At 48.6% G+C, this 16,891-nt stretch overlaps 1 protein-coding gene across 3 annotated transcripts in view; it reads left to right on the plus strand.

The window, feature by feature from the left end:
- The window catches only part of zfpm2a (zinc finger protein, FOG family member 2a), a 1,363,132-nt gene that overhangs the window by 276,165 nt on the left and 1,070,076 nt on the right, over window positions 1-16,891 (plus strand). The window lies entirely within an intron of this gene.

Raw genomic sequence — 16,891 nt, forward strand, 5'->3', positions numbered from 1 at the left:
GGAGAGGTGTGTCAGTGAGTGTGGCGCAGTGTGTTTGGGTGAAGTGTGTCAGTGAGTGTGGTGCAGTGTGTTTGGGTGAAGTGTGACAGTGAGTGTGGTGCAGTGTGTTTGCGTGAAGTGTGTCAGTGAGTGTGGTGCAGTGTGTTTGGGTGAAGTGTGTAAGTGAGTATGGTGCAGTGTGTTTGGGTGATGTGTGTCAGTGAGTGTGGCGCGGTGTGTTTGCGTGAAGTGTGTCAGTGAGTGTGATGCAGTGTGTTTGGTTGAACCGTCAGTGAGTGTGGTGCAGTGTGTTTGGGTGAAGTGTGACAGTGAGTGTGGTGCAGTGTGTTTGCGTGAAGTGTGTCAGTGAGTGTGATGCAGTGTGTTTGGTTGAACCGTCAGTGACTGTGGTGCAGTGTGTTTGGGAGAAGTGTGTCAGTGAGTGTGATGCAGCGTGTTTGGTTGAACCGTCAGTGAGTGTGGTTCAGTGTGTTTGGTTGACATGTGTCAGTGTGTGTGGTGCAGTGTGTTTGGGTGAAGTGTGTCAGTGAGTGTGGTGCAGTGAGTTTGGGAGAAGTGTGTCAGTGAGTGTGGTGCAGTGTGTTTCGGTGAAGTTTGTCGGTGAGTGTGGTGCAGTGTGTTTGGCTGCAGTGTGTCAGTGAGTGTGGTGCAGTGAGTTTGGGAGAAGTGTGTCAGTGAGTGTGGTGCAGTGTGTTTCGGTGAAGTTTGTCGGTGAGTGTGGTGCAGTGTGTTTGGGTGAAGTGTGTCAGTGAGTGTGTTGCAGTCTGTCTGGGTGCAGTGTGTCAGTGAGTGTGGTTCAGTGTGTTTGGGTGAAGTGTGTCAGTGAGTGTGGTGCAGTGTGTTTGGGTGAAGTGTTTCAGTGAATTTGTTGCAGTGTGTTTAGATGAAGTGTGTCAGTGAATGTGGTTCAGTGTGTTTGGGTTCAGTATGTCAGTGAGTGTGGTGCAGTGTGTTTGGGTGAAGAGTGTCAGTGAGTGTGGTGCAGTGTGTTTAGATGAACTGTGTCAGTGAGTGTGGTGCAGTGTGTTTGGGTGCTGTGTGTCAGTGAGTGTGGTGCAGTGTGTTGAGATGAAGTGTGTCTGTGAGTGTGGTGCATTGTGTTTGGGTGAAGAGTGTCTGAGTGTGGTGCAGTGTGTTTGGGTAAAGTGTGTCAGTGAGTGTGGTGCAGTGTGTTTGCGTGAAGTGTGTCAGTGAGTGTGGTGCAGTGTGTTTAGATGAAGTGTGTCAGTGAGTGTGGTGCAGTGTGTTTGGGTGAAGTGTGTCAGTGAGTGTGGTGCAGTGTGTTCAGGTGAAGTGTGTCGGTGAGTGTGGTGCAGTGTGTTTGGGAGAAGTGTGTCAGTGAGTGTGGTGCAGTGTGTTTGGGTGATGTGTGTCAGCGAGTGTGCTGCAGTGTGTTCAGGTGAAGTGTGTCGGTGAGTGTGGTGCAGTGTGTTTGGGAGAAGTGTTTCATTGAGTGTGGTGCAGTGTGGTTGGGTGATGTGTGTCAGTGAGTGTGGTGTGTTTGGGAGAGGTGTGTCAGTGAATGTGGCGCAGTGTGTTTGGGTGAAGTGTGTCAGTGAGTGTCATGCAGTGTGTTTGGGGGAAGTGTGTCAGTGAGTGTGGTGCAGTGTGTTTGCGTGAAGTGCGTCAGTGAGTGCCATGCAGTGTGTTTGGTTGAAGTGTGTCAGTGAGTGTGGTGCAGTGTGTTTGGGTGAAGTGTGTCAGTGAGTGTGGTGCAGTGTGTTTGGGTGAAGTCTGTCAGTGAGTGTTGTTAAATGTGTTTGGGTGAAGTGTCAGTAATTGTGGTGAAGTGTGTTTGGGTGAAATGTCTCAGTGAGTGTGGTGCAGTGTGTTTGGGAGAAGTGTGTCAGTGAGTATGGTGCAGCGTGTTTAGATGAAGTGTCAGTGAGTGTGATGCAGTGTGTTTGGTTGACATGTGTCAGTGAGTGTGCTGCAGTGTGTTTGGGTGATGTGTGTCAGTGAGTGTTGTGCAAAGTGTATCTGTGAGTGTGGTGCAGTGTGTTTGGGAGAAGTGTGTCAGTGAGTGTGGTGCAGTGTGTTTGGGGGAAATGTGTCAGTGAGTGTGGTGCAGTGTGTTTGGGTGAAGTGTGTCAGTGAGTGTGGTGCAGTGTGTTTGGTTGAAGTGTGTCATTGAGTGTGGTGCAGTTGGTTTCGGTGAAGTTTGTCGGTGAGTGAGGTGCAGTGTGTTTGGGTGAAATGTCGGTGAGTGTGGTGCAGTGTGTTTGGGTGAAGTGTGGCAGTGAGTGTTGTTCATTGTGTTTGGGTGAAGTTTCAGTGAGTGTGTACAGTGTGTTTCGGTGAAGTGTCAGTGAGTGTGATGCAGTATGTTTGCGTGAAGTTTATCAGTGAGTGTGGTGCGGTGTGTTTGGGTGAAGTCTGTCATTTCGTGTGGTGCAGTGGGTTTCAGATGAAGTGTGTCTGTGAGTGTTGTGTGAAGTGTGTCAGTGAGTGTGGTGCATTGTGTTTGGGTGCAGTGAGTCAGTGAATGTGGTGCACTGTTTTTGGGTGAAGTGTTTCAGTGAGTGTGGCACAGTGTGTTTGGGTGAAGTGTGTCAGTGAGTGTGGTGCAGTGTGTTTGGGAGAGGTGTATCAGTGAGTGTGGTGCAGTGTGTTTGCGGGAAGTGTGTCAGTGAGTGTGGTGCAGTGTGTTTAGGTGAAGTGTGTCGGTGAGTGTGGTGCAGTGTGTTTGGGTGCAGTGTGTCAGTGAGTGAGGTGCAGTGTGTTTGGGTGAAGTGTGTCAGCGAATGTGGTGCAGTGTGTTTGGGTGAAGTGTGTCAGTGAGTGTGGTGCAGTGTGTTTGGGTGATGTGTGTCAGTGAGTGTGGCGCGGTGTGTTTGGGAGAGGTGTATCAGTGAGTGTGGCGCAGTGTGTTTGGGTGAAGTGTGTCAGTGAGTGTGGTGCAGTGTGTTTGGGTGAAGTGTGACAGTGAGTGTGGTGCAGTGTGTTTGCGTGAAGTGTGTCAGTGAGTGTGGTGCAGTGTGTTTGGGTGAAGTGTGACAGTGAGTGTGGTGCAGTGTGTTTGGGTGAAGTGTGACAGTGAGTGTGGTGCAGTGTGTTTGCGTGAAGTGTGTCAGTGAGTGTGATGCAGTGTGTTTGGTTGAACCGTCAGTGACTGTGGTGCAGTGTGTTTGGGAGAAGTGTGTCAGTGAGTGTGATGCAGCGTGTTTGGTTGAACCGTCAGTGAGTGTGGTTCAGTGTGTTTGGTTGACATGTGTCAGTGTGTGTGGTGCAGTGTGTTTGGGTGAAGTGTGTCAGTGAGTGTGGTGCAGTGAGTTTGGGAGAAGTGTGTCAGTGAGTGTGGTGCAGTGTGTTTCGGTGAAGTTTGTCGGTGAGTGTGGTGCAGTGTGTTTGGCTGCAGTGTGTCAGTGAGTGTGGTGCAGTGAGTTTGGGAGAAGTGTGTCAGTGAGTGTGGTGCAGTGTGTTTCGGTGAAGTTTGTCGGTGAGTGTGGTGCAGTGTGTTTGGGTGAAGTGTGTCAGTGAGTGTGTTGCAGTCTGTCTGGGTGCAGTGTGTCAGTGAGTGTGGTTCAGTGTGTTTGGGTGAAGTGTGTCAGTGAGTGTGGTGCAGTGTGTTTGGGTGAAGTGTTTCAGTGAATTTGTTGCAGTGTGTTTAGATGAAGTGTGTCAGTGAATGTGGTTCAGTGTGTTTGGGTTCAGTGTGTCAGTGAGTGTGGTGCAGTGTGTTTGGGTGAAGAGTGTCAGTGAGTGTGGTGCAGTGTGTTTAGATGAACTGTGTCAGTGAGTGTGGTGCAGTGTGTTTGGGTGCTGTGTGTCAGTGAGTGTGGTGCAGTGTGTTGAGATGAAGTGTGTCTGTGAGTGTGGTGCATTGTGTTTGGGTGAAGAGTGTCTGAGTGTGGTGCAGTGTGTTTGGGTAAAGTGTGTCAGTGAGTGTGGTGCAGTGTGTTTGCGTGAAGTGTGTCAGTGAGTGTGGTGCAGTGTGTTTAGATGAAGTGTGTCAGTGAGTGTGGTGCAGTGTGTTTGGGTGAAGTGTGTCAGTGAGTGTGGTGCAGTGTGTTCAGGTGAAGTGTGTCGGTGAGTGTGGTGCAGTGTGTTTGGGAGAAGTGTGTCAGTGAGTGTGGTGCAGTGTGTTTGGGTGATGTGTGTCAGCGAGTGTGCTGCAGTGTGTTCAGGTGAAGTGTGTCGGTGAGTGTGGTGCAGTGTGTTTGGGAGAAGTGTTTCATTGAGTGTGGTGCAGTGTGGTTGGGTGATGTGTGTCAGTGAGTGTGGTGTGTTTGGGAGAGGTGTGTCAGTGAATGTGGCGCAGTGTGTTTGGGTGAAGTGTGTCAGTGAGTGTCATGCAGTGTGTTTGGGGGAAGTGTGTCAGTGAGTGTGGTGCAGTGTGTTTGCGTGAAGTGCGTCAGTGAGTGCCATGCAGTGTGTTTGGTTGAAGTGTGTCAGTGAGTGTGGTGCAGTGTGTTTGGGTGAAGTGTGTCAGTGAGTGTGGTGCAGTGTGTTTGGGTGAAGTCTGTCAGTGAGTGTTGTTAAATGTGTTTGGGTGAAGTGTCAGTAATTGTGGTGAAGTGTGTTTGGGTGAAATGTCTCAGTGAGTGTGGTGCAGTGTGTTTGGGAGAAGTGTGTCAGTGAGTATGGTGCAGCGTGTTTAGATGAAGTGTCAGTGAGTGTGATGCAGTGTGTTTGGTTGACATGTGTCAGTGAGTGTGCTGCAGTGTGTTTGGGTGATGTGTGTCAGTGAGTGTTGTGCAAAGTGTATCTGTGAGTGTGGTGCAGTGTGTTTGGGAGAAGTGTGTCAGTGAGTGTGGTGCAGTGTGTTTGGGGGAAATGTGTCAGTGAGTGTGGTGCAGTGTGTTTGGTTGAAGTGTGTTATTGAGTGTGGTGCAGTTGGTTTCGGTGAAGTTTGTCGGTGAGTGAGGTGCAGTGTGTTTGGGTGAAATGTCGGTGAGTGTGGTGCAGTGTGTTTGGGTGAAGTGTGGCAGTGAGTGTTGTTCATTGTGTTTGGGTGAAGTTTCAGTGAGTGTGTACAGTGTGTTTCGGTGAAGTGTCAGTGAGTGTGATGCAGTATGTTTGCGTGAAGTTTATCAGTGAGTGTGGTGCGGTGTGTTTGGGTGAAGTCTGTCATTTCGTGTGGTGCAGTGGGTTTCAGATGAAGTGTGTCTGTGAGTGTTGTGTGAAGTGTGTCAGTGAGTGTGGTGCATTGTGTTTGGGTGCAGTGAGTCAGTGAATGTGGTGCACTGTTTTTGGGTGAAGTGTTTCAGTGAGTGTGGCACAGTGTGTTTGGGTGAAGTGTGTCAGTGAGTGTGGTGCAGTGTGTTTGAGTTAAGTTTCTCAGTGAATGTGGGGTAGTGTGTTTGGGAGAGGTGTATCAGTGAGTGTGGTGCAGTGTGTTTGGGTGAAGTGTGTCAGTGAGTGTGGTGCAGTGTGTTTGCGGGAAGTGTGTCAGTGAGTGTGGTGCAGTGTGTTTAGGTGAAGTGTGTCGGTGAGTGTGGTGCAGTGTGTTTGGGTGCAGTGTGTCAGTGAGTGAGGTGCAGTGTGTTTGGGTGAAGTGTGTCAGTGAGTGTGGCGCGGTGTGTTTGGGAGAGGTGTATCAGTGAGTGTGGCGCAGTGTGTTTGGGTGAAGTGTGTCAGTGAGTGTGGTGCAGTGTGTTTGGGTGAAGTGTGACAGTGAGTGTGGTGCAGTGTGTTTGCGTGAAGTGTGTCAGTGAGTGTGGTGCAGTGTGTTTGGGTGAAGTGTGTAAGTGAGTATGGTGCAGTGTGTTTGGGTGAAGTGTGACAGTGAGTGTGGTGCAGTGTGTTTGCGTGAAGTGTGTCAGTGAGTGTGATGCAGCGTGTTTGGTTGAACCGTCAGTGAGTGTGGTTCAGTGTGTTTGGTTGACATGTGTCAGTGTGTGTGGTGCAGTGTGTTTGGGTGAAGTGTGTCAGTGAGTGTGGTGCAGTGAGTTTGGGAGAAGTGTGTCAGTGAGTGTGGTGCAGTGTGTTTCGGTGAAGTTTGTCGGTGAGTGTGGTGCAGTGTGTTTGGCTGCAGTGTGTCAGTGAGTGTGGTGCATGGTGTTTGGGTGAAGTGTGGCACTGAGTGTTGTTCATCGTGTTTGGGTGAAGTGTCAGTGAGTGTGGTGCAGTGTGTTTGGGTAGTGTGTCACTGAGTGTGGTGCGGTGTGTTTAGGTGAAGTCTGTCAGTTCGTGTGGTGCAGTGGGTTTCGGTGAAGTGTGTCTGTGAGTGTGGTGTGAAGTGTGTCAGTGAGTGTGGTGTGAAGTGTGTCAGTGAGTGTGGTGCAGTGTGTTTGGGTGCAGTGAGTCAGTGAATGTGGTGCAGTGTTTTTGGGTGAAGTGTCTCAGTGAGTGTGGCGTAGTGTGTTTGGGTGAAGTGTGTCAGTGAGTGTGGTGCAGTGTGTTTGAGTTAAGTTTCTCAGTGAGTGTGGCGCAGTGTGTTTGTGTGAAGTGTGTCAGTGAGTGTGGTGCAGTGTGTTTGGGTGAAGTTTGTCAGTGAGTGTGGTGCAGTGTGTTTACGTGAAGTGTGTCAGTGAGTGTGGTGCAGTGTGTTTGGGTGAAGTGTGTCAGTGAGTGTGGTGCAGTGTGTTTGCGTGAAGTGTGTCAGTGAGTGTGGTGCAGTGTGTTTAGGTGAAGTGTGTCGGTGAGTGTGGTGCAGTGTGTTTTGGTGAAGTGTGTCAGTGAGTGTGGTGCAGTGTGTTTAGGTGAAGTGTGTCGGTGAGTGTGGTGCAGTGTGTTTTGGTGAAGTGATGTGGTAAGTGTGGTGCAGTGTGTTTGCGTGAAGTGTGTCAGTGAGTGTCGTGCAGTGTGTTTGGGTGAAATGTCGGTGAGTGTGATACAGGGTGTTTGCGTGAAGTGTGTCAGTGAGTGTCATGCAGTGTGTTTGGGTGAAGTGTGTCAGTGAGTGTGGTACAGTGTGTTTGGGTGAAGTGTGTCAGTGAGTGTGGTGCAGTGTGTTTGGGGGAAGTTTGTCAGTGAGTGTTGTTCAATGTGTTTGGGTGAAGTGTCAGTGACTGTGGTGAAGTGAGTTTGGGAAAAGTGTCAGTGATTGTATTGAAGTGTGTTTGGCGAAGTGTGTCAGAGTGTGGTGCAATGTGTTTGGTGTCGTGTGTTGGTGACTGTGGTGCAGTGTGCTTGGGTGAAGTGTGTAAGTGAGTGTGGTGCACTGTGTTTGGGGGAAGTGTGTCAGTGAGTGTGTTGTCGTGTTTTTGGGTGAAGTGTGTCAGTGAGTGTGGTGCAGTGTGTTTGGGTGAAGTGTGTCAGTGAGTGTGTTTGCTGATGTGTTTCAGTGAGTGTGGTGCAGTGTGTTTGGGTGAAGTGTGTCAGTGAGTGTGGTGCAGTGTGTTTGGGTGAATTGTGTCAGTGAGTGTGGTGTAGTGTGTTTGGGTGACGTGTGTCAGTGAGTGTAGGTCAGTGTGTTTGGTTGAAGTCTGTCAGTGAGTGTGGTGTAGTGTGTTTGGGTGACATGTGTCAGTGAGTGTGCTGCTGTGAGTTTGGATGAATTGTCAGTGAGCTTGGTGCAGTGTTTTGGGCTGTCGTGTGAATGAGTCTGGTGCAGTGTGTTTGGGAGAAGTGTGTCAGTTAGTTTGGTGCAGTGTGTTTGGGTGAAGTGTGTCAGTGAGTGTTGTGCATTGAGTTAGGGTGAAGTGCGTTTTGGGTGTGGTGCAGTGTGTTTGGGTGAAGTGTGTCAGTGAGTGTGGTACAGTGAGTTTGGGTGAAGTGTGCCAGTGAGTGTGGTGCAGTGTGTTTGGATGAAGTGTGCCAGTGAGTGTGGTGCAGTGTGTTTGGATGAAGTGTGTCAGCGAGTGTGGTGCAGTGAGTTTGTGGGAAGTGTGTCAGTGAGTGTGGTGCAGTGTGTTTGGGTGAAGTGTGTCAGTGAGTGTGGTGCAGTGAGTTTGTGGGAAGTGTGTCAGTGAGTGTGGTGCAATGTGTTTGGGTGAAGTGCAATTCTTCATCAGATTCTGAAAGGGAGGGGAATGGCAGCTATGAGTAATGCCTTTCATTTATCCCGTCCCTCCACGCGCTACTGAGGAGATGAAGGGGTTATCATATGAAGAAAGGTTGGGCCTATACTCATTGGAGTTTAGAAGAATGGGAGGTGATCTTATTGAAACGTATGATTCTCAGGGGGGTTGACAGGGTAGATGCAGAGAGGATATTTCCCCTCGGGGAATCTAGAACTGGGGGTATAGTTTCAGAATAAGGAGCCACCCATTTAAAATAGAAATGAGAGGAAATTTCTTCTCTCAGAGAGTTGTGAATCTTTAAAATTCTCTACCCCAGAGAGCTGTGGAGGCTGGGTCTGAATATATCTGAGGTGGAGATAGACAGATTTTTGAATGATAAGGGAGTCAAGGGTTTTGGAGGGTTGGCGGGGAAGTGGAGTTGAAGACAGGATCAGATCAGCCATGATCTTATTGAATGGTGGAGCAGGCTTGAAGGGCCAAATGGCCTATTCCTGCTCCTATTTCTTATGTTCTTATGTGTGTGTGGTGCAGTGTGTTTGGGTGAAGTGTGTCAGTGAGTGTGGTACAGTGTGTTTGGGTGAAATGTGTCAGTGAGTGTGGTACAGTGTGTTTGGGTGAAATGTGTCAGTGATTGTGGTACAGTGTGTTTGGGTGCAATGTGTCAATGATTGTGGTATAGTGTGTTTGGGTGAAGTGTCTTAGTGAGTGTGGTGCAGTGTGTTTGGGTGATGTGTGAATGAGTGTGGTGCAGTGTGTTTGGGTGAAGTGTGTCACTGAGCGTGGTTCAGTGTGCTTGCCTGAAGTGTGAATGAGTGTGGTGCAATGTGTTTGGGTGAAGTGTTTCAGTGAGTGTGGTGCTGTGTGTTTGGATGAATTGTCAGTAAACTTGGTGCAGTGTTTTAGGCTGTCGTGTGAATGAGTCTGATGCAGTGTGTTTGGATGAAGTGTGTCAGTGAGTGTGGTGCAGTGTGTTTGGGTGAAGTGTGTCATTGAGTGTGGTGCAGTGAGTTTGTGGGAAGTGTGTTAGTGAGTGTGGTGCAGTGTGTTTGGGTGAAGTGCAATTCTTCATCGGATTCTGAAGGGGAGGGGAATGGCAAGTATGAGTGATGTCTTTCATTTATCCCGTCCCTCCACGCGCTACTGAGGGTATGAAGGGGTTATCATATGAAGAAAGGTTGGGCCGATACTCATTGGAGTTTAGAAGAATGGGAGGTGATCTTATTGAAACATATGATTCTCAGGGGGGTTTACAGGGTAGATGCAGAGAGAATATTTCCCCTCGGGGAATCTAGAACTGGGGGTATAGTTTCAGAATAGGGAGCCACCCATTCAAAATAGAAATGAGGGGAAATTTCTTCTCTCAGAGAGTTGTGAATCTTTGAAATTCTCTACCCCAGAGAGCTGTGGAGGCTGGGTCTTTGAATATATCAAAGGTGGAGATAGACAGATTTTTGAATGATAAGGGAGTCAAGGGTTATGGAGGGTTGGCGGGGAAGTGGAGTTGAAGCCAGGATCAGATCAGCCATGATCTTATTGAATGGTGGAGCAGGCTCGAAGGGCCAAATGGCCTACTCCTGCTCCTATTTCTTATCTTCTTATGTGTGTGTGTAGTGTAGTGTGTTTGGGTGAAAAGTGTCAATTAGTGAGGTGCAGTGAGTGTGATGCAGCATGTTTGGATGAAGTGTGTCAGTGTGTGTGATGCAGTGTGTTTGGGTGAAGTGTGTCAGTGAGTGTGCTGCAGTCTGTTTTGCTGAAGTGTGTCAGTGAGTGTGGTACAATGTGCTTGAGTGAAATGTGTCAGTGATTGTGGTATAGTGTGTTTGGGTGAAATGTGTCAGTTAGTGAGGTGCAGTGAGTTTGGTGCAATGCGTTTGGATGAAGTGTGTCAGTGAGTGTCCTACAGTGGGTTTGGGTGATGTGTGTCAGTGAGTGTGTTGGAGTGTGTTTGCTGATGTGTTTCAGTGAGTGTGGTGCTGTGTGTTTGGGTGAAGTGTGTCAGTGAGTGTGGTGCAGTGTGTTTGGGTGAAATGTGTCAGTGAGTCTGGTACAGTGTGTTTGGGTCAAATGTGTCAGTGATTGTGGTATAGTGTGTTTGGGTGAAGTGTCTTAGTGAGTGTGTGCAGTGTGTTTGGGTGAAATGTGTCAGTGAGTGTGGTGCAGCATGTTTGGGTGAAGTGTGTCAGTGTGTGTGATGCAGTGTGTTTGAGTGCAGTGTGTCAGTGAGTGTGTTTCAATGTTTTTGGGTGAAGTGTTAGTGAGTGTGATGCAGTATGTTTGGGTGAAGTGTGTCAGTGAGTGTGGTGCAGTGTGTTTGGGTGAAGTGTTTCAGTGAGTGTGGTGCCGTGTGTTTGGATGATGTGTGAATGAGTGTGGTGCAATGTGTTTGGGTGAAGTGTTTCAGTGAGTGTGGTGCTGTGTGTTTGGATGAATTGTTAGTGAACTTGGTGCAGTGTTTTGGGCTGTCGTGTTAATGAGTCTGGTGCAGTGTGTTTGGGAGAAGTGTGTCAGTTAGTTTGGTTCAGTGTGTTCGGGTGAAGTGTGTCAGTGAGTGTGTTGGAGTGTGTTTGCTGATGTGTTTCAGTGAGTGTCGTGCAGTGTGTTTGGTATAGTGTGTCAGTGAGTGTTGTGCATTGAGTTAGGGTGAAGTGTGTCAGTGGGTGTGGTGCAGTGTATTTGGGTGAAATGTGTCAGTGAGTGTGTTGGAGTGTGTTTGCTGATGTGTTTCAGTGAGTGTGGTGCAGTGTGTTTGGGTGAAGTGTGTCAGTGAGTGTGGTGCAGTGTGTTTGGGTGAAGTGTGTCAGTGAGTGTGGTGCAGTGTGTTTGGGTGGTGTCTCAGTGAGTGTGTTGCAGTGTGTTTTGGTGAATTGTGTCAGTGAGTGTGGTGCAGTGTGTTTGGGTGACGTGTGTCTGTGAGTGTGGGTCAGTGTGTTTGGGTGAAGTGTGTCAGTGAGTGTGGTGTAGTGTGTTTGGGTGACATGTGTCAGTGAGTATGCTGCTGTGAGTTTGGATGAATTGTCAGTGAGCTTGGTGCAGTGTTTTGGGCTGTCGTGTGAATGAGTCTGGTGCAGTGTGTTTGGGAGAAGTGTGTCAGTTAGTTTGGTGCAGTGTGTTTGGGTGAAGTGTGTCAGTGAGTGTTGGAGTGTGTTTGCTGATGTGTTTCAGTGAGTGTCGTGCAGTGTGTTTGGTGTAGTGTGCCAGTGAGTGTTGTGCATTGAGTTAGGGTGAAGTGCGTCAGTGGGTGTGGTGCAGTGTGTTTGGGTGAAGTGTGTCAGTGAGTGTGGTACAGTGAGTTTGGGTGAAGTGTGCCAGTGAGTGTGGTGCAGTGTGTTTGGATGAAGTGTGTCAGTGAGTGTGGTGCAGTGTGTTTTGGTGAAGTGTGTCAGTGAGTGTGGTGCAGTGAGTTTGTGGGAAGTGTGTCAGTGAGTGTGGTGCAGTGTGTTTGGGTGAAGTGTGTCAGTGAGTGTGGTGCAGTGAGTTTGTGGGAAGTGTGTCAGTGAATGTGGTGCAGTGTGTTTGGGTGAAGTGCAATTCTTCATCAGATTCTGAAGGGGAGGGGAATGGCAGGTATGAGTGATGTCTTTCATTTATCCCGTCCCTCCACGCGCTACTGAGGAGATGAAGGGGTTATCATATGAAGAAAGGTTGGGCCTATACTCATTGGAGTTTAGAAGAATGGGAGGTGATCTTATTGAAACGTATGATTCTCAGGGGGGTTGACAGGGTAGATGCAGAGAGGATATTTCCCCTCGGGGAATCTAGAACTGGGGGTATAGTTTCAGAATAAGGAGCCACCCATTTAAAATAGAAATGAGAGGAAATTTCTTCTCTCAGAGAGTTGTGAATCTTTAAAAATTCTCTACCCCAGAGAGCTGTGGAGGCTGGGTCTTTGAATATATCTAAGGTGGAGATAGACAGATTTTTGAATGATAAGGGAGTCAAGGGTTTTGGAGGGTTGGCGGGGAAGTGGAGTTGAAGCCAGGATCAGATCAGCCATGATCTTATTGAATGGTGGAGCAGGCTTGAAGGGCCAAATGGCCTACTCCTGCTCCTATTTCTTATGTTCTTATGTGTGTGTGGTGCAGTGTGTTTGGGTGAAATGTGTCAGTTAGTGAGGTGCAGTGAGTTTGGTGCAATGCGTTTGGATGAAGTGTGTCAGTGAGTGTGGTACAGTGTGTTTGGCAGAAGTGTGTCAGTGAGTGTGGTACAGTGTGTTTGGGTGAAGTGTGTCAGTGAGTGTGTTGGAGTGTGTTTGCTGATGTGTTTCAGTGAGTGTGGTGCTGTGTGTTTGGGTGAAGTGTGTCAGTGAGTGTGGAGCAGTGTGTTTGGGTGAAGTGTGTCAGTGAGTGTGGTGCAGTGTGTTTGGGTGAAGTGTGTCAGTGAGTTTGGTTCAGTGTGTTTGGGGGAAGTGTGTCAGTGTGTGTGGTGCAGTGTGTTTGGGGGAAGTGTGTCAGTGAGTGTGGTGCATTGTGTTTGTATGAAGTGCAATTCTTCATCGGATTCTGAAGGGGAGGGGAATGGGAGGCATGAGTAATGCCTTTCATTTATCCCGTCCCTCCACGCGCTACTGAGGAGATGAAGGGGTTATCATATGAAGAAAGGTTGGGCCTATACTCATTGGAGTTTAGAAGAATGGGAGGTGATCTTATTGAAACGTATGATTCTCAGGGGGGTTGACAGGGTAGATGCAGAGAGGATATTTCCCCTCGGGGAATCTAGAACTGGGGGTATAGTTTCAGAATAAGGAGTCACCCATTTAAAATAGAAATGAGAGGAAATTTCTTCTCTCAGAGAGTTGTGAATCTTTGAAATTCTCTACCCCAGAGAGCTGTGTAGGCTGGGTGTTTGAATATATCTAAGGTGGAGATAGACAGATTTTTGAATGATAAGGGAGTCAAGGGTTTTGGAGGGTTGGCGGGGAAGTGGAGTTGAAGCCAGGATCAGATCAGCCATGATCTTATTGAAAGGTGGAGCAGGCTTGAAGGGCCAAATGGCCTACTTCTGCTCCTATTTCTTACGTTCTTATGTGTGTGTGGTGCAGTGTGTTTGGGTGAAATGTGTCAGTTAGTGAGGTGCAGTGAGTTTGGTGCAATGCGTTTGGATGAAGTGTGTCAGTGAGTGTGGTACAGTGGGTTTGGGTGAAGTGTGTCAGTGAGTGTGGTGCAGTGTGTTTGGGTGAAATGTGTCAGTAAGTGTGGTACAGTGTGTTTGGGTGAAACGTGTCAGTGATTGTGGTCTCGTGTGTTTGGGTGAAGTGTCTTAGTGAGTGTGGTGCAGTGTGTTTGGGTGAAATGTGTCAGTGAGTGTGGTGCAGTTTGTTTGGGTGATGTGTGGATGAGTGTGGTGCAGTGTGTTTGGGTGAAATGTGTCAGTGAGTGTGGCACAGTGTGTTTGGGTGAGGTGTGTCAGAGTGTGGTGCAGTGTGTTTGGGTGAAGTTTGTCACTGAGCGTGGTGCAGTATGCTTGCCTGAAGTGTGAATGAGTGTGGTGCAATGTGTTTGGGTGAAGTGTTTCAGTGAGTGTGGTGCTGTGTGTTTGGATGAATTGTCAGTGAACTTGGTGCAGTGTTTTAGGCTGTCGTGTGAATGAGTCTGGTGCAGTGTGTTTGGGAGAAGTGTGTCAGTTAGTTTGGTTCAGTGTGTTTGGGTGAAGTGTGTTAGTGAGTGTGTTGGAGTGTGTTTGCTGATGTATTTCAGTGGGTGTGGTGCAGTGTGTTTGAGTGAAGTTGGTCAGTGAGTGTGGAGCAGTAAGTTTGCGTGAAGTGTGTCAGTGGTTATGGTGCAGTGAGTTTGGGTGAAGTATGTCAGTGAGTGTGGTGCAGTGTGTTTGGGTGATGTGTGCCAGTGAGTGAGGTGCAGTGTGTTTGGGTGATGTGTGCCAGTGAGTGTGGTGCAGTGTGTTTGGGTGAAATGTGTCAGTGAGTGTGGTGCAGCATGTTTGGGTGAAGTGTGTCAGTGTGTGTGATGCAGTGTGTTTGTGTGCAGTGTGTCAGTGAGTGTGGTACAGTGGGTTTGGGTGAAGTGTGTAAGCAAGTGTGGTGCAGTATGATTCCGTGAAGTGTGTCAGTGAGTTTGGTGCAGTGTGTTTGGGTGAAGTGTGTCAGTGAGTGTGCTGCAGTCTGTTTGGCTGAAATGTGTCAGTGAGTGTGGTGCAGTTTGTTTGGGTGAAGTTTGTCAGTGAGTGTGGTGCAGTGTGTTTGGGTGAAATGTGTCAGTGAGTGTGGTGCAGCATGTTTGGGTGAAGTGTTTCAGTGTGTGTGATGCAGTGTGTTTGGCTGAAGTGTGTCAGTGAGTGTGGTGCAGTGTGTTTGGGTGAAGTGTGTCAATGAGTGTTGTGCAGTGTGTTCGGGTGAAGTGTGTCTGAGTGTGGTGGAGTGTGTTTGGGTGAAATGTGTCAGTGAGGTGCAGTGAGTTTGGTGCAATGCCTTTGCATGAAGTGTGTCAGTGAGTGTGGTGCAGTGTGTTTGCGTGAAGTGTGTCAGTGAGCATGGTGCAGTGTGTTTGGAGGAAATGTGTCAGTGAGCATGGTGCAGTGTGTTTGCCTGAAGTGTGAATGAGTGTGGTGCAATGTGTTTGGGTGAAGTGTTTCAGTGAGTGTGGTGCTGTGTGTTTGGATGAATTGTCAGTGAACTTGGTGCAGTGTTTTGGGCTGTCGTGTGAATGAGTCTGGTGAAGTGTGTTTGGGAGAAGTGTGTCAGTTAGTTTGGTTCATTGTGTTTGGGTGAAGTGTGTCAGTGAGTGTGTTTGCTGATGTGCTTCAGTGAGTGTCGTGCAGTGTGTTTGGTGTAGTGTGCCAGTGAGTGTTGTGCATTGAGTGAGAGTGAAGTGTGTCAGTTGGTGAGGTGCAGTGGGTTTGGGTGAAGTGTGTAAGCGAGTGTGGCACAGTGTGTTTGGGTGAGCTGTGTCAGTGAGTGTGGTGCAGTATGTTTGCATGAAGTGTGTCAGTGAATGTGGTGCCATGTGTTTGGATGATGTGTGAATGAGTGTGGTGCAGTGTGTTTGGGTGAAGTGTGTCAGTGAGTGTGGTGCAGTGTGTTTGGCAGAAGTGTGTAAGCGAGTGTGGTGCAGTATGTTTGCATGAAGTGTGTCAGTGAGTGTGGTGCAATGTGTTTGCGTGAAGTGTGTCAGTGAGTGTGGTGCAGTGTGTTTGAGTGAAGTGTGTGAGTGAGTTGTGGTGCAGTGTGTTTGGGCGAAATGTGTCTGTGAGTGTGGCACAGTGTGTTTGGGTGAGGTGTGTCAGTGAGTGTGGCACAGTGTGTTTGTGTGAGTTCTGTCAGTGTGTGTGATGCAGTGTGTTTGGGGGAAGTGTCTTAGTGAGTGTGGTTCAATGTGTTTGGGTGAAGTGTTTCAGTGAGTGTGGTGCAGTGTGTTTGCCTGAAGTGTGAATGAGTCTGGTGCAGTGTGTTTGGGAGAAGTGTGTCAGTTTGGTGCAGTGTGTTTGGGTGAAGTGTGTAGTGAGTGTGTTTGAGTGTGTTTGCTAATGTGTTTCAGTGAGTGTCGTGCAGTGTGTTTGGTGTTGTGTGGCAGTGAGTGTTGTGCATTGAGTTAGGGTGAAGTGTGTCAGTGGGTGTGGTGCAGTGAGTTTGGGTGAAGTGTGTCAGTGAGTGTGGTGCAGTGAGTTTGCATGAAGTGTGCCAGTGAGTGTGGTGCGTTTATGTGAAGCGTGTCAGTGAGTGTGGTGCACTGGTTTTGGGTGAAGTGTGTCAGTGAGTTGTGGTGCAGTGTGTTTGGGAGAAGAGTGTCAGTGAGTGTGGTGCAGTGTGTTTGGGTGAAGTGTATCTGTGAGTGTGGTGCAGTGTGTAGCCAGAAGTGTGTCAGTTGGTGTGGTGCAGTGTGTTTGGGTGAAGTGTGTCAGTGACTTGTGGTGCAGTGTGTTTGGGTGAAGTGTGTCAGTGACTTGTGGTGCAGTGTGTTTGGGTGAAGTGTGTCAGTGAATGTGGTGCAGTGTGTTTGAGTTAAGTTTTTCAGTGAGTGTGGTGCAGTGTGTTTGAGTGAAGTGTGTGAGTGAGTTGTGGTGCAGTGTGTTTGGGAGAAGAGTGTCAGTGAGTGTGGTGCAGTGTGTTTGGGTGAAGTGTATCTGTGAGTGTGGTGCAGTGTGTAGCCAGAAGTGTGTCAGTTGGTGTGGTGCAGTGTGTTTGGGTGAAGTGTGTCAGTGACTTGTGGTGCAGTGTGTTTGGGTGAAGTGTGTCAGTGACTTGTGGTGCAGTGTGTTTGGGTGAAGTGTGTCAGTGAATGTGGTGCAGTGTGTTTGAGTTAAGTTTTTCAGTGAGTGTGGTGCAGTGTGTTTGGGAGAAGTGTGTCAGTGAGTCATGCAGTGTGTTTGGGTGAAGTGTGCCAGTGAGTGTGGTGCACTGTGTTTGGGGGAAGTGTGTCAGTGAGTGTGTTGTCGTGTTTTTGGGTGAAGTGTGTCAGTGAGTGTGGTGCAGTGTGTTTGGGTGAAGTGTGTCAGTGAGTGTGTTTGCTGATGTGTTTCAGTGAGTGTGGTGCAGTGTGTTTGGGTGAAGTGTGTCAGTGAGTGTGGTGCAGTGTGTTTGGGTGAATTGTGTCAGTGAGTGTGGTGTAGTGTGTTTGGGTGACGTGTGTCAGTGAGTGTAGGTCAGTGTGTTTGGTTGAAGTCTGTCAGTGAGTGTGGTGTAGTGTGTTTGGGTGACATGTGTCAGTGAGTGTGCTGCTGTGAGTTTGGATGAATTGTCAGTGAGCTTGGTGCAGTGTTTTGGGCTGTCGTGTGAATGAGTCTGGTGCAGTGTGTTTGGGAGAAGTGTGTCAGTTAGTTTGGTGCAGTGTGTTTGGGTGAAGTGTGTCAGCGAGTGTGGTGCAGTGTGTTTGCGGGAAGTGTGTCAGTGAGTGTGGTGCAGTTTGTTTAGGTGAAGTGTGTCGGTGAGTGTAGTGCAGTGTGTTTGGGTGCAGTGTGTCAGTGAGTGAGGTGCAGTGTGTTTGGGTGAAGTGTGTCAGCGAATGTGGCGCAGTGTGTTTGGGTGATGTGTGTCA

The sequence above is a fragment of the Pristiophorus japonicus genome, chromosome 1 (assembly GCF_044704955.1).
Source record: "Pristiophorus japonicus isolate sPriJap1 chromosome 1, sPriJap1.hap1, whole genome shotgun sequence".
In the NCBI taxonomy this organism is placed as follows: domain Eukaryota; kingdom Metazoa; phylum Chordata; class Chondrichthyes; family Pristiophoridae; genus Pristiophorus; species Pristiophorus japonicus.